General features: G+C 43.1%; 1 protein-coding gene across 2 annotated transcripts in view; it reads left to right on the forward strand.

Annotated features, from left to right (window-relative positions):
• Window positions 1-14,204, forward strand: part of PKP3 (plakophilin 3) — a 73,536-nt gene that overhangs the window by 27,199 nt on the left and 32,133 nt on the right. The window lies entirely within an intron of this gene.

Genomic DNA, 14,204 nt, shown 5'->3' on the forward strand with positions numbered 1-14,204 from the left:
CTGAAGAGGATCAGGTTGGGGAAGGCTGCTTTTCAGCACCCTTGTAAGGTAAATTGGTATTCCTTTCCCCATTTGGCTGGGGAGGGTGGGGGGACACCAATGGCTTGCCAAAGGCCACACAGTGAGTTCATGGGTGAGGTGAGATGTAAACTGTGAGGCCTCCTAGCTCGGAAATCACACACATCAGCTCTACACTACACCCAGTTCTTGAAGTCTCCTAACTTTTGTCTCCTACTCAAATGGACTGTTTAATGTGGCACAGAGAGAGAAGGTGACTGTGGAGGAGTTAGCTCAGCTATGCTGATTCAAATACTGCTTCCAGGAATATGCGATGCCGGAGGTGGCTGACTTGGCACCTCTCCTATTCCTACTTATCTGGAAATGAACATCATTGAACTCAATGGGAGTTACTTCTGTGTAGGCATCTATTGGATGATTGCACTGTAAGTGTTATGGGTGTACTCCAACTATGGTGGTGTGTCCCAGACAGAAAGTGAAGCTGTTGCCAACAGTTTTGGGGGCAATAACAAGCCTCTGTTACTGAGGCCTCTTCCAGACGAGGCTTTTATTGTGCAACCTCCCTGCCTCATTCACAGAATTTTACAGGAGGTTGAGACAGTTGTCATTTTCCATTTGTAGCCTCTCCATTTTCCCACTGCTTTGTTCATCATTTTTCTTGTTCTTACTATAGAAAATCCATTAAGGAGGGAAATACAACATAGCTGCATGATGACTTTTGATTGGTGGTCATGGGATCCTTCCATATAGAAACACACCAGGACACTTTTCTCTTTGGAAAGGTGGCTCAGACCTTTTTGAAGGTTTACTTTGGTGCCAGAGACTAAAAAGATCTAATCCAGTCAGTACTGAGGATGATGGCTAAATGCATAGGCGTTCACAAGGGGTGTGCCCAGGGACACCCTAATGTCTTAAGCAGAAGCGCTGAATTGAGGGGGCCATTGAGTAGGGATCCAGACGCAGTGGGAACAGTCCTCCGGCTGCTCTGCTGCCCCTGACAGTGCGCCATTGCTCCAGGCAGCAGCAGTGGACTATCTAGCTTGGACTATCATGATAGTCCTAGCTTGGACAATCATGTCCCAGCTTTAGGATGAGGGAGCCTTGGTTTTTTGGACAATTGAAATGCTTTTTCATGAAACAATGCAAACAGTGCACTCACTCCCACACAACCAATTATTAAACAACCCAGGAATTAGCCATGATGTACAAACCAGGTCAGTTAATTGGAAGAGAGAGCTTCCTTCTCATTAATGTAGCAAACATCCTTCAACAGTAATATTGGCACTTTTCCTTTGCTGACTGAGACTTTGAGACTTTGTGACTTTCACAGTCAACTGGCAGGCAAAAATTCAACAGGTGCAGTATTCACCAACACAGCACCACTGCTCTGAGGAGAGTTGCATCTGTTTAATGGCTGACAATCAGACATCCATAAAAGACAGAGCCTCTGCAGGGAGAATAAAAGATGGCAATTTTCTTCAGCAGAATTATAGTCTTGAAACGCTCTCAGTTTTCTAGATAGCGCCAGTCACAATTATGCTGCAGCTAATTACTAGGTTCTGCTCCGTCACACCTGAAAAAGTTATCTGTTCCAGAGGAAACAAGTGGGTTCTTTTTTAACATGTAAGTCAGGTGTATCTTGGTTGCATTCCTACTGCATGTTTTTCACCTCTATATTTGGAGACCTATGTCATTCAGAGATTAGGAGAGGTGGCTTGTAATTTATAGCCACCTATCAGATTAAAAGTATTCCAATCATGGATACGCCCTTGTCACCAAAGCCAGGGCAGAGTTCCAGTACTGTACAAATACCGGCTTAGGGAGTCTGGCTATTTCCTCCTCAGGGTACTGGCTGCACAATAATGACAGGAATTCTCTTGAGAACCTGGTCCCTAGTTTAGGTGCCTCTTCCTGAAAATCCTCGATATACTGCCTCATTTGCACCTATGGGTTTAAATATATGGAAAGGATTCTTCATTAATCAATAATCATATTATTATTATTATTATTATTATTATTATTATTATTATTATTATTTTCTTAGTATATAATGCATCTGCCTAGACCAGGGATGGGAAACATGTGGCCTTCCAAATGTTGTTGGACTGCAACTCCTATCATCCCTCACTGTTGGTTGTGCTGATTAGGGCTGATGGGAGTAAAATCAAAGCACATCCACATGATGGATCCAATAGTTTAAGTCAATGAAGCCATTCATTGATCTTTAACCTTTATTATTCTTTTACAGGGGAAGTGTTCAATTATTAAGACCTTGGTTTGCCTTTGTGCTGTCCCCATGGCTTCCCCAGCATGACCTAGTTCAAGTCTCTTATTTCTTATTGACCCTGTTTAGATAACATGCTAAGCCATGGTGGTGGTTAAGCATTTTGAGCTAAACAATATGGCTTAGTGTGTTGTGTGAACCATTCCTAACCATAGTAGCTACATAGCCAGGGTTTAAACACATACACTAACCATTTGCTACAAAAGGGCTAGCGGCCTAACTATGGCTTAGCATGTTGTCTGAACAGGGTTATTTCTCAGCTTGCAGAGTGGGAATAATAATATTCCTGGAATCAGAGGCCCAATGACAGCTAATGTGATTAATGTCTCTCAGATGGGTGGTCGGATCCACAGCACTGGATTGTGTTTCTGTATATATCCTTTGAACTGCACTGAGATTAATGGTTCATCACCAGAGGGTAGGGAGCTCTTGGGCACACCTGGAGCTCACTTTCTTTGTGGCTACATCCTCCCTTTAATCTATCAGCCTGATTCTAATTATAGAGTCTAATCGCACACCCTGGCCTGGTATGTCTGTCCTGTCCCATGGTCTGTCGTCTTGACAAGAGAATGCTGGGACTAGGAGGCCCCTGTTCCTGCTCACAATCCCATCCAAGTGCATGTCTCCATGCAAACCCTTAAACTGCATTTTGAGCTTAAACTGGGTTGAAATTTTGATCATCCATGAATTCGTAGAGCAGACAAGGCACTTTAATTTGGAGCCAACGTGTTATTCTGCTAAGGCCCTCCTGAATAATCTACCTCATCCCCTTCCTATATCAGCTTTATCTGGACTTAAATAGGTGTTCATGTTATTACATTTACATCCTCTCTCTTTTAGACGGAACTTAATGTGGCATTCATAGTATTCCCAGGCATGAGTTGCTTCTCCTGGGTTGAACTTGGGTTAACTTCAACAAGGCTGCTGCTGCATCATGTGCCTTTAGACTATGCTCTGGAAATGACAGGGAGCTCTGCGTTTTTATCAGATGCAGGAAAGCACAGAAATTCAGTAGGGTCAGCTTTCTTTTATTTATTTATTTATTTATTTCAGAGGATTTGTAAACCACTTTTCATTTTATTAAAAATAATAATCCTAAAGTGGTTTACAAGATAAAATCATGATAATATACTGCAAAAGCAATCATTAAAACAGTAAGTCCCATTAAAATCACCAGAGGTAGCTGACAATGCAAGCAGTTAAGGAAACGCCTGGGCAAACCAGTGTGTCTTCAGTTGTCATCAGAGGTAGAGAGTCAGTTCAGGCCAACAATAATATTTCATAGTACTTATGGATTATGCTGAAGCTTCTCAGAACAAAGGCTCACCTTTCGTTGCTTGGATGACTCTTAACAGTGTTTTACTTCGTATAGCAAAGAGAAGCAGGCTGTCATTATAAGCTTGCTTACTTGGAAGTAAGTCCCATTCTGACTAAACATGATTAGGCATATGCTGCAAGACTGCAGGTGTCTACCCAGTTACATGGATCCCATGAAGCTGAATGAGACGTAGGTAATTTTGCAGACTGGAATTCTGAAGCATTGCATGATAATAATTAATGATAATATTAATTAATTTATAACGACAACAACCGCTTGGGAAAACAAGGTGCAGGTCCGGATTTGTAAAAGTAGGTCTGATTGCATCTCATCCCACCCCTTTCTCAGCCTGAGGCAGTGGCCTCAAGGGATGGACAGGTGATTGGATTCAGGGTGTATCAAGTGCTGGGAACTGACTGGGGATTGGAGGATCAGTGGCAGAGTGGAGCCAGGGCTCTCACAAGGCTGAAGAGGCATACGTTTTTAATGGGCATGGACAATTATTATTATTTATTTATTTATTTATTTATTTATTTATTTATATAGCACCATCAATGTACATGGTGCTGTACAGAGTAAAACAGTAAAACAGTAAATAGCAAGACCCTGCCGCTTAGGCTTACATTCTAATTAAATCATGGTAAAACAATAAGGAGGGGAAGAAAATGCAAACAGGCACAGGGTAGGGTAAAACTAACAGTATAAAGTCCAAACAACATCAAGTTTTAAAAGCTTTAGGAAAGAGAAAGGTTTTTAGCTGAGATCATCAGCCACTGCTTCCCTCGTGAGCAATCTGCACGATCGTGATGTGGTTAACAAGCCATTGTGGCTTGTTAACCCTGCTGCATGTGCCAGTCGTGTGCTGGCCAGTTTTCCCTAATTACCCTCGCTGGCACAGCTTGCCAGGGGCTGTTGTTGGGTCATTTGAGGGTTGTTGCTCTTCCCAAACAAGCCATGCCTCCTGGGTTCAGACAAACATGGCAAGCCTGGGCCAGTGAGGGTAATTATGGAAAGGAGCGAACTCTGGCCAGCATGTGACCGGCATGCATGGTGGGGGAAATAAGCTGCTGTGGGTTATTTCCCTTGCTGAGATGGTGAGAATTGACCCATAGAGAGAGATGGATCCACACAGCTGCATGCATTTTTGGACTCTCCTTGGGGGCATGGTTCTGGGGACTGCCATTGTGAGTTCCTGCACTTCAGAATTTACCACTACCCCGCTGGTGGGTGGTATAGGCAGTGTGTCAAAGATGCAAAGTTTCCCAGTCCCTCAATTCAAGAGAATTCTTGAATTGAATTCCTGTTGGGGGTGGGGAAGGGAAAGAATGAAGTGTTTTGCTTTTGTTCCTTCTTCCCAGCAGTGATGGAGTTGGGGTGTCGTAACGCAGAGAAATTGGAGCCAGGGTTAAGGAATTCCGCCTTCCCCCTCCCCATCTCCTCTACTGTCAGTCTTGGAAAGTCTTCATGATGGTGGTGGCGGCGGCAGCCCGCAGAGCCAGTTTAATCCCTTTAGGGGGGGGCCACATTGAACTTACCTAAGAGAATACCAACCAGATGGTGTCAGTGGCGGCAGCCGTGATGGAGCCAGGGGAGGAGGCCGTGGGGAGAAGTGGGGGAGAAGCTGCTGCAGGGGATGTGGGTGGGGTAGGCCCAAGAATGACAGTAATGAGAGGATGACAATAATGAGCTTCCTGCTGCCCCACTATCCCCAGCCATGCCTGCGAAATTTCACAGGCAACAACCTAGTAAATAATAATGAGCAAAATAGGCCCAGGAGGAGCATACGGGCATGGGAATGGTACTTTCCTGACCTTGCACTAGTATCAAACATGGCAGCCTTGTTATTCACAGTGGTATTAGTCACATATGCCTGTGGCTGCTCATAACCGAGCACAATTCTGGAGCTGTAGAACATGTAAATGTTATTAAGGAACCCTTGCATTTTTGCCACCTCGCCCTTTTTTCAGGAATCTTCAGATCGTCATGCCATTGTAAACTTGAAAGCCGGTTTAAAAAATTGCTTTGAGGAGAGATTGTGCTTGGTCTCCTGCCATGATCCTTTTCCTTGCCTGCTCGCTTAGCCTCATGCTTCCTTTCCTCCGACAGCCGAGCCTCGCCCTGGTCAGAGGGATCCTTATTCTAAGGCACTTTTCTTTTCAAAAAAGAAAGAAAGAAGATTGCCTCTTGTCTGATCAGCCTTTTTCTTTTTGCAGTGTTTTTCAATCAAATCCTGGAAAAGAAAGGAAAAACTCGTTTTCTCCTTTTTATGACTATATGACTCCAGAGTCTGTAACCAATTCTTTCTCCTGGGCAGGATCTACACTACTGCTTTAAAGCGCTTTATAACAGTTATAAAGCGCTTTAACTGCTTTGAAGCGCTATAAAACTGTTATAAAGCGTTTTAAAGCAGTAGTGTAGATCCGGCCCAGGTCAGATATTGTGAGGTAGAAATCTCTGAGACTCTCGCCTCTTTGATATCAGAATCTGCTAGGAAGGGAAGGTTGGATAATGATTCAAACATTGTAGAGAATGGGATTGGAATGAGGAAATGGTTGCAAGGAGAATTTGGTAGCACTCCAAGGATCAACAACTTTGGGGTTTTTCTTTTTGTTATTTGTTTATTTAATTAGTTTATATACCATGTAGACTAACTTACTATATCTAAGAATAACTCAAAGCTTAAAATTTTAAAAAATAAGAATCCAAGCCATACGTTAAAAGAAAGAGCATCATGACAAGATATATAAACCTTCAACAATTAAAAGCTCAGACTCATAAATCCAAAATTCTGCAATACAGAATACTGGGCAGTACATAGTCATAGACATGTGGAGAAAGAGGCTTGTGTGTGTGTGTGTGTGAGTTTGAAACAACTGTACAGCTCACATTTCTATTAGCACTTGTACCAGCCTCAAAGTGCCAGTGTGGTATAGTGGTTAGTGTGCCGGAGTGGTGTGCATGCACACCTTGTGCAAAGGAAGTGGACACACCTAGCCAGATTTTTTTTTAATGTTATTACATTTATTTATTTCATTTCATTTCTATACTGCCCAATAGCCAAAGCTCTGTGGATAGTTCACAAAAAGAGACACCGCAATACAATATCATAAAAACATATAATAAAATCTCTAACATACAACATTTAGAAGGACTTAAAAAACTAAGAAAGCAATCCTATGTCCCCTAGACAGCGTCTGGGAGGGCATAGGGTACTTTGGATTCCCAGATCCATGTGCTCTGACTTCAGAGGAGGGAATCTGCACTCCACCCCCACCCCCCCAACCAGTGCAGAAAGTACCTCTCTGAGGTCAGGAACTCAATCTCAGAGAGGGGGTTATGCCAGGATACAAGCTCTCCAACCTTCTTCTCTCCCCCTCTGAAGTGCCCCAGGTAGATGGTAAAAAAGCAAAAATGCAGAGCAAAAACGTAGAGTCACTCCTCCTGTTCTGCACTAGATCTCGTAAACCGCTGGGTTCAGAAGTTTAGGAGCATCGAGTATGTAAACAATAGGCCTGCACCCTAAAACACTTACAATATGATTCCGGACCTGATAAAAACAACTGACATCATAGGCCATCAAATGCCTGGGAGTAGAGGACAGTCTTGATTTGGTGCTGAAAAGATGACAGTGTTGACACCAGGCAGACCTCAGTAGGGAAAGCATTGCATAATCAGGGGGCTGCCACTGAGAAGGCCCTCTCCCTTGTCGCTACCTTCCAAGCTTCCCTCTGAGGAAGCACTCAGAGGAATGCCTCTGATGCATGGCAAGCATTATTTTTTTCACATTAAAGCCATTCCTTTTTATGAAGCTTTTGCTTTAGTATTAGCTTTATTATTGGGTTTGTAAATAAAATGCTTGTGGGGAGGTCAGTTATTCTACAGAAGTCCACATATAGCCAGACTTTTCTTTTGTTTTTAAGGGAACATTCCAGCCAATTTGAAATCTGGTGGATTTCAAGGGGCAAGACTGAATTATGTGCTTAATTCTCTCATTGAAATCAATGGCATCTGAAAGTACTTATCTTTGGTTAGTTACAAAATGGGACAAACAGGAGCACAGAATTCTCCCAATGTTGGACTGGGAGATCTGGGTTCTAGACCCCACTTGGCCATGAAACTCACTTTGGGCCAGTCCCTGACTTGCAGCCTAATCTACCTCACAGGGTTGTTGTGAGGATAAAATGGAGAGGAGGAGGAGGAGGGCCATGTAAGCTGCTTTGGGTTCCTTGCGAGAGCAAAAAGTGGCAGGATATAAGTGCAATACTAATAAAGAAATTAAGAGCAGCTTGATAATGGGACCAAGCTTTTTGATGTGAAGTTAAGCACAATCGCAGATCAAATGGCTATTCTAACGCCCTGCTAGAGGGGCTAGTTCAAAAGTTAGGATGATGGAATTTAGAATGGGGAGGGAAACTGGAAGTCATCTCCACCCTTCTGATTAATACAGTGTCCACAATGCAAGCTCCAGCTGCAGCACCCCTGATGGATTGTTCATCCAGCTTTTGTTAAATTCTTCCAGCGACGGAGAGCCCACCTCTTCCCAAGGCAGCCTGTTCCACGGTTGCACTGTCCAACAGCTGTTACTGTTAAGAGGGTTCTCCTACTGTTTAGCTGTAAACTGCTTCCTTGGCATTTCCAGTTCTGCCCTCTGGAGCAACAGAGAACAAGCCTGCTCCGTCTTCTGCATGGCACCTGACAACTGTCCCCTACACAATAACTTCCTGATCTCCCTGTCTATCCCCTGCCTTCTGTTGACATTTAGTTTAAAAATTACCTGGGAAATGTGCTGTCTTTTTTCTTTTTCTTTTTTTGCTTATTTTACTCTGTAAAGTGCTTTGTATGTTGAGGGTGCTATACAAATAGCAAATATCCTGTTACGCATGGATCAAATACCACGCTATTGTCATTGAAGTCACTTACAGGAGTCTGGTGCAGTGGCTAAGCTGCGCCTGTGGCACGCTCCCAGGGGTCATGCAGAAAGGCCCTAAGCCCATGCACTGGCTGACTCCCGCTTGCCTTCCATATTCACTTGGCTAAAGCTCTGGGCGTTACATCTAAGGCTCTCCACGCAGAATATATTGCCTGTCTTTCCCTTACTGCTTTCTCTGCAACAACATCAAGTACTCCGAGCTCTTTGATTTCTTTCCTTCTAAGCTAGCCTTACCAAGGCTGGTCTTACCAGCCTTTCATTCTACGGCTGGCAGAATGAAGCAGCGCCTCAGGTACTGGGCTCCATTAAATGGCAAAAATGTGGCATCATTTTTGTATATGGCAAGTGAGAACTGCAACAAAACATTGCAGTATGAAATATTTCAGTCAGCCATGTCCTCTCAGCAATGCTCCATTCCCCCACTCCCATTTGGTTTCTGTTTTTTTCCTCCAACAGTCAGTTAGCATTCTGTGGCTGCTGAGCATGGTTGGTCCTCATTGAGTTTTTTGGGGTTCCCCCCCCCTTAGGGTGCAATCCTCTGCATGTTTAGATAGAAAAAAGTCCTACAACTTCCAGCATTTCCCCCCTCCCCCAGGGACTTACAGGGCCTGTTCTGTCTAAACATACAGAAGACTGCATGCTTAGGGGTGTTTTTTTTTTCTTAATTTTTGGGTGGGGGTGGGGTAGTTCAGCAAAACTTCCTAGGCTTACGGATAAACTCTCTCGTGTGTGTGTGTGGTACTGTTTCAGCTACATCAACAATTGCACTCATACAACACTGGATATGGAGTAAATCTTATAAAATGATATCTCAGAAGGGGTGTGTGGATTTTTTGCTTCAGGCACCAAAATATTTTGCCATTCAATCTTGAGGTTGATCCTTCTTCTCTTGCAATTGTTCCTTCTCTGGTAAATCACTAGAGTTTTTCCTTTCCTCTTGTTCCTACAGACGTTCCTGTAATCTGCTGTTGCTTCCCTCCGTTGCATTCTGGGAAATAATATATGAATGGCCCATTTCATAACCTGAACAAATGACACCCCCACTTTCCTCATAGTAGCAATCATCTTTCTATTGGTAGTTTTGGAACAGGCTATAATATAATTCACCAAATGTTACTGATTTAAACTAGGGATGGGGTGGGGAAAATAGTGCCTATCTGTGATTGTGATCTGTATAGGTGAAAGCAAGTGGCAGTGACCCACCTACATTACTGTTGTGTTGTTCTTTCCACCCATGAGGGTCTTTTCTGGCTTGAGCTTCTCACGGGTTGAGGAGTTAAACTACAATCCTGCTGGACTCCAGTGGCAAGACATTGCAGTTGGTAAGAGGGTACATCAGGTGAATGCCAAAATGCTGTTTACTAGGAAAGTCAGCCACATGATGAGAGCATTCTTTAAAGTGGAGAAACTAGGAGGAGCATTGCTTGGATGTATTCCAGGCCAAGACGGAGGTGCAACAGCAACCGTGTGTAATTCATTCTTCCTTTGTAGTCTGGTGCTCCCTTCTCCATACATGATAAAAAAGAAGCAGGAGGAGAAGGAAGAGAGATAAGTGGAGCTATACACCATTGTAGGTGCCAGAATGCTTATAGAAATAACTATGTCTGTCTGGAGTAGCTAGAGGCAGGTATAGCATGATTTATATTTCCTCTGTGTATATCTCAGTTCTCCTAACAGTCTACGTTCTGTGTTCAGGAAGTTGTACGAGGTTGTAGGTTTCCCCTGACTTCTGTCACTGCATCTCAGCACTGCCTTGGGCTGTTAGACTAAGCAGGTAAGCTACAAGGTGTAGTATCTGTAAGACCAGTAAGACAGGAGAATGAGGACTGAACTAAAACTTAAAACTGTTTACCTGGCTGTGGCTGCATATATTCCCAAATTCCAGAGAACACCTGGAATGGAGCCCAGTTCTTGCGCATGCGCACACACACAAAAGCTGGTATAACAAAATGGCTAAGAGACTGAGCTATAAAGCAGGAAGTCTTCAGTCCAGATAGCATCACTACTATGAATTCACCTAGGTGGCATTAGGCAAGCCACATGCTTTCAGCCTTGAATGCCTCATCTGCAAAATTGGATGGGCATAATAATAGTGACTTACCTTACAGGGTTGTTGGAAGGACTACAACTAAATAATATATGTGAAGCGTTTTGAACATTGAAAGTGCTTTACAAACATGAAGTATTATTATAGACACACACACACACAGAGAGAGAGAGAGAGAGAGAGAGAGAGAGAGAGAGAGAGAGAGAGACCAAATGTCATGGAGAGCACTACCAGCAGGCAATCCAAAGGAAGAAGAAGCCACTGTGGTGAATATGGGGTGATATCATTAAGTGGGGTACCTTCAACTTCATACCTGAGTTGCCAATGTCATCATGGTTCGACCCTGATCCTCCAAGAGCAGTGCACAATTCCTGTTATAAAATTCTGTAATAAACCAGAGTCCAAGTATGACAAAGCTCTGAACCCTCTGATGTTGGAGGTTAGGCTTGGAAAAATCCTTCAGTTTTATTCATGCTTATTTCTGTTCAATCTTGAAAACTCTGGTGTGTTGTTAGTAAATGCTGCACATATATTCCTTGTGCGTGTGGTTCTATTGCAAATTTGGATCACCCACAAAGACATGGGCAGCTCGCAAAACACTTAGCACACTGTGACATTCTGCATTTCCCATTCATTCATGAATCAGGTCAGAGTCTTCTAGGCAAGTTCCTTTATATGTGTGTACGCAACATCCTTGCAGTGAGAAGGCTGTGTGGAGCAGCCAGCATAGCAATGGCAACCTGTTCCTCTCTGGAACTTTTGTGTGGGTAGCAGAGAGTGGAAACAGCATATGGTTGGAGCAGTTGTTACAGTAGCTGTGTCATACTCAGAGCTTGGTTTATTGCAGGGCTCTGTAACAGCAAAGGCACCATATTAGCGCATTCGTTTCCTCCCACACAAACCTAAGTTTTTCTGCCCCAAGCTTAATTTTTGTTTTATTTTGGCTTTCAAGCTTACACTTTACCTTGCATATCAGGTTTTAGCTCTGTTTATTTAAACTTCCCTGGCTTTATTATTTGAATGCACAGATCAGGGTTTGGATAGAGGTGAAGAGCTGGTCAGATTTGTCTTTTTTCTTAGGTTTGGCTCCCCAGTGTGTCCAGAATTTAGTGTCAGATTCGTGAAAACTGATGAGTCTACTTGTGTGTTAAAATTCACCTCGAAATGAGCCCGAGTATGGTGGTAAATGTGTTGGTCATTTTGCAATCTCTGCTACCATGATTCCACCCACCTATCCCTGCAATCTTAAAATACTTTGAGATCACTTATATGCCTCTTCCTAACATCTGACATTTCAGTTTGCACAGTAATTTAATGTGCATTATGGCCAGAGAAAGTGGCCATAGCAGCCTCTGTTAACTTTTCAACCTGCTTTCTGATTTAACAACTGTAATCAGAACAAGATCAGTGATGTGCTGGTTCAGATCTTCCATGAAGTATGGTTTAGATCATGAGATTAACCCAGGACTGATGACTACTTCTTCCTCTTCCTCGTCTTCTTCTTATTATTATTTTATTATTTGTATCCTGCCTTTTACCCAATACTGGGCCTCCCTATGAGTGACTCCCTGGTGACAAGGAAAATGGCCTTGGCTAACTTGTACTTCTTAGTAGTGCTATGATTTGCTAATGCTATTAACGTATTAATTATGTTGCACTTTTGCATCCCAATCCAAAGCATTACTGAGAAGTAAGTGTTTTCCAAAGGAGTGGCAGTGTTAGTATATTGCAGCAAAAATAACAGTCTTGTGGTACCTTAAAGATGAACACATTTATTCTGGCATAAGCTTTCTTGAACTATAGCTCACATGAGATGCATGGAGTGTTTATATATTGTACACATGGTGGGAGAATGGTAAATGATGAGGGAGAAGGAACTAACAGTAGCAATTCACAAAACAGTTACAGCTGATAACACAAATATCCTGGCAATAGATAAGCCAATTAACATAGGTAGTGTGATAAAAAATCCTTTATCCCAATTCAAGCCTCTAGTGATAGACTTAATCAACAGGTTCTATTCTAACTCAGCAGTCTCTTGCACTTTTCCTCCCTTTGAAGTTTCTTTGCTCTGCAATGGCCACTCTAACGGCATTTATTTATCTTTGTTAAATCAGGAATACTTTACCCAGAATGATTGATTTTTACTCCACTACAATGGAGTAGTCCTCTAGAGTTCTGACTGGTTCTGACCGAAACCCAGAGCAGATGCACCACCCCACTGACATCAGAGCCACTAGCCAAATGAGCTGTTGAATATCCTGTGCAGGCTACAAGATAACTTTGCTCAGCTGCAGTTTGAGGCCAACTTCCTCCTGGCTTTGCAACTGAAAGGTCTGGTGGGCACTTTGCCTCTTGGCTGTCAGTCTTTGTCTCTGTTCTCCCAGTCTTAGGTAGACTGTCTACCCTTACAAAAAAATGAAAGTGCCACGTGTACATTTATCCATTAATTCTTCCATGTATTAATTTAAAAAGAAAGGATCTTTTTTTAAAAAGACAAACAGTGCAATGCTGCTATGGGGAACTGAAGCTTATTTCGGTTTTGGCGACATCACTGATAGCATCACGAGCAGCTTGTTTGGCAGTGTGACCCTTGATAAGAGAGGTAATTTTGGACTGAATGCAGGAAGGGTGTTTCCAAATTGGCTCCCCTGCTCAAAAAGTGCTCCTCCTGTCTTCACTTTAGTGTGTGGTCTTTGTGTGAGCTGATTTGGGGTCAGAACTGGGATTTTGCAGAAATTTTTGCAATGCCTTCCCTAGTCTACTTGAGTTTGAATCAAATGTCACGGGACTTGGCCCCAACAAGCCTGAAGGGTTATGGATGGAGTTTATAATTTCCCCATGGAATTCCTTATATCCTGCTGGATCCTACCAACAAAAGAGTACTGCTTTTTTCTAAGTTGATATTGTGGGGGTGATCTTTGAGCCGGAGAGGACAGAGTCCCCACCTCCTTTCAGCTTCTGAGTCTGCATGCTCTGCACCACAGAGGTATTCCTTGGCAGTACTTAGCTCGCAGTGAACACTGATGCGTTGGTGGGGTGGATGTGGGTGGGAAAGAAAGAATAAAGAAGGAATACGCAAACAGTTCCAGAATCCTCAGGGGGAATATCAGATCTGACCCAGAACTATTCACGTTATTTGTATGGTGTAATAAACAGAATTGCAAATATGCTCAATGATCTGTAAAGGATTTACTACTCCAATATAATGCTTCCATTGCATTACATTCAAAACTTAGCACCCTCTTTCTATTCATGGTATGTGAAAGCCATAGAAAAGCTACAGTTGGTAGCTGTCATCCAATGGATGCCGTAAGCTCACAGGTCGGGGAGACTTCAGTGGCTGCGAGATGCTTGTTTGGATGAGATCTGCTCTTCTGTATGGTTTACTACACAGGTGGAGAATGTGTGGTCCTTCAGATGTCATTGGACTAATCAGCACCAGCCAGTATAACCAGTGGTGAGGGATGATGGGTGTTGCAGTGCAACATCTGGAGGGCCACCGATTCCCCAGCCCTGCTTTACTAGATTATAGCTGGGAGTCCCATCCACACACACCTAGTTGCTACTCACTTGAGTTCTAAAAATGAGCAGGAGACCTCTATGA

The sequence above is a fragment of the Elgaria multicarinata genome, chromosome 2 (assembly GCF_023053635.1).
Source record: "Elgaria multicarinata webbii isolate HBS135686 ecotype San Diego chromosome 2, rElgMul1.1.pri, whole genome shotgun sequence".
Classification (NCBI taxonomy): domain Eukaryota; kingdom Metazoa; phylum Chordata; class Lepidosauria; order Squamata; family Anguidae; genus Elgaria; species Elgaria multicarinata.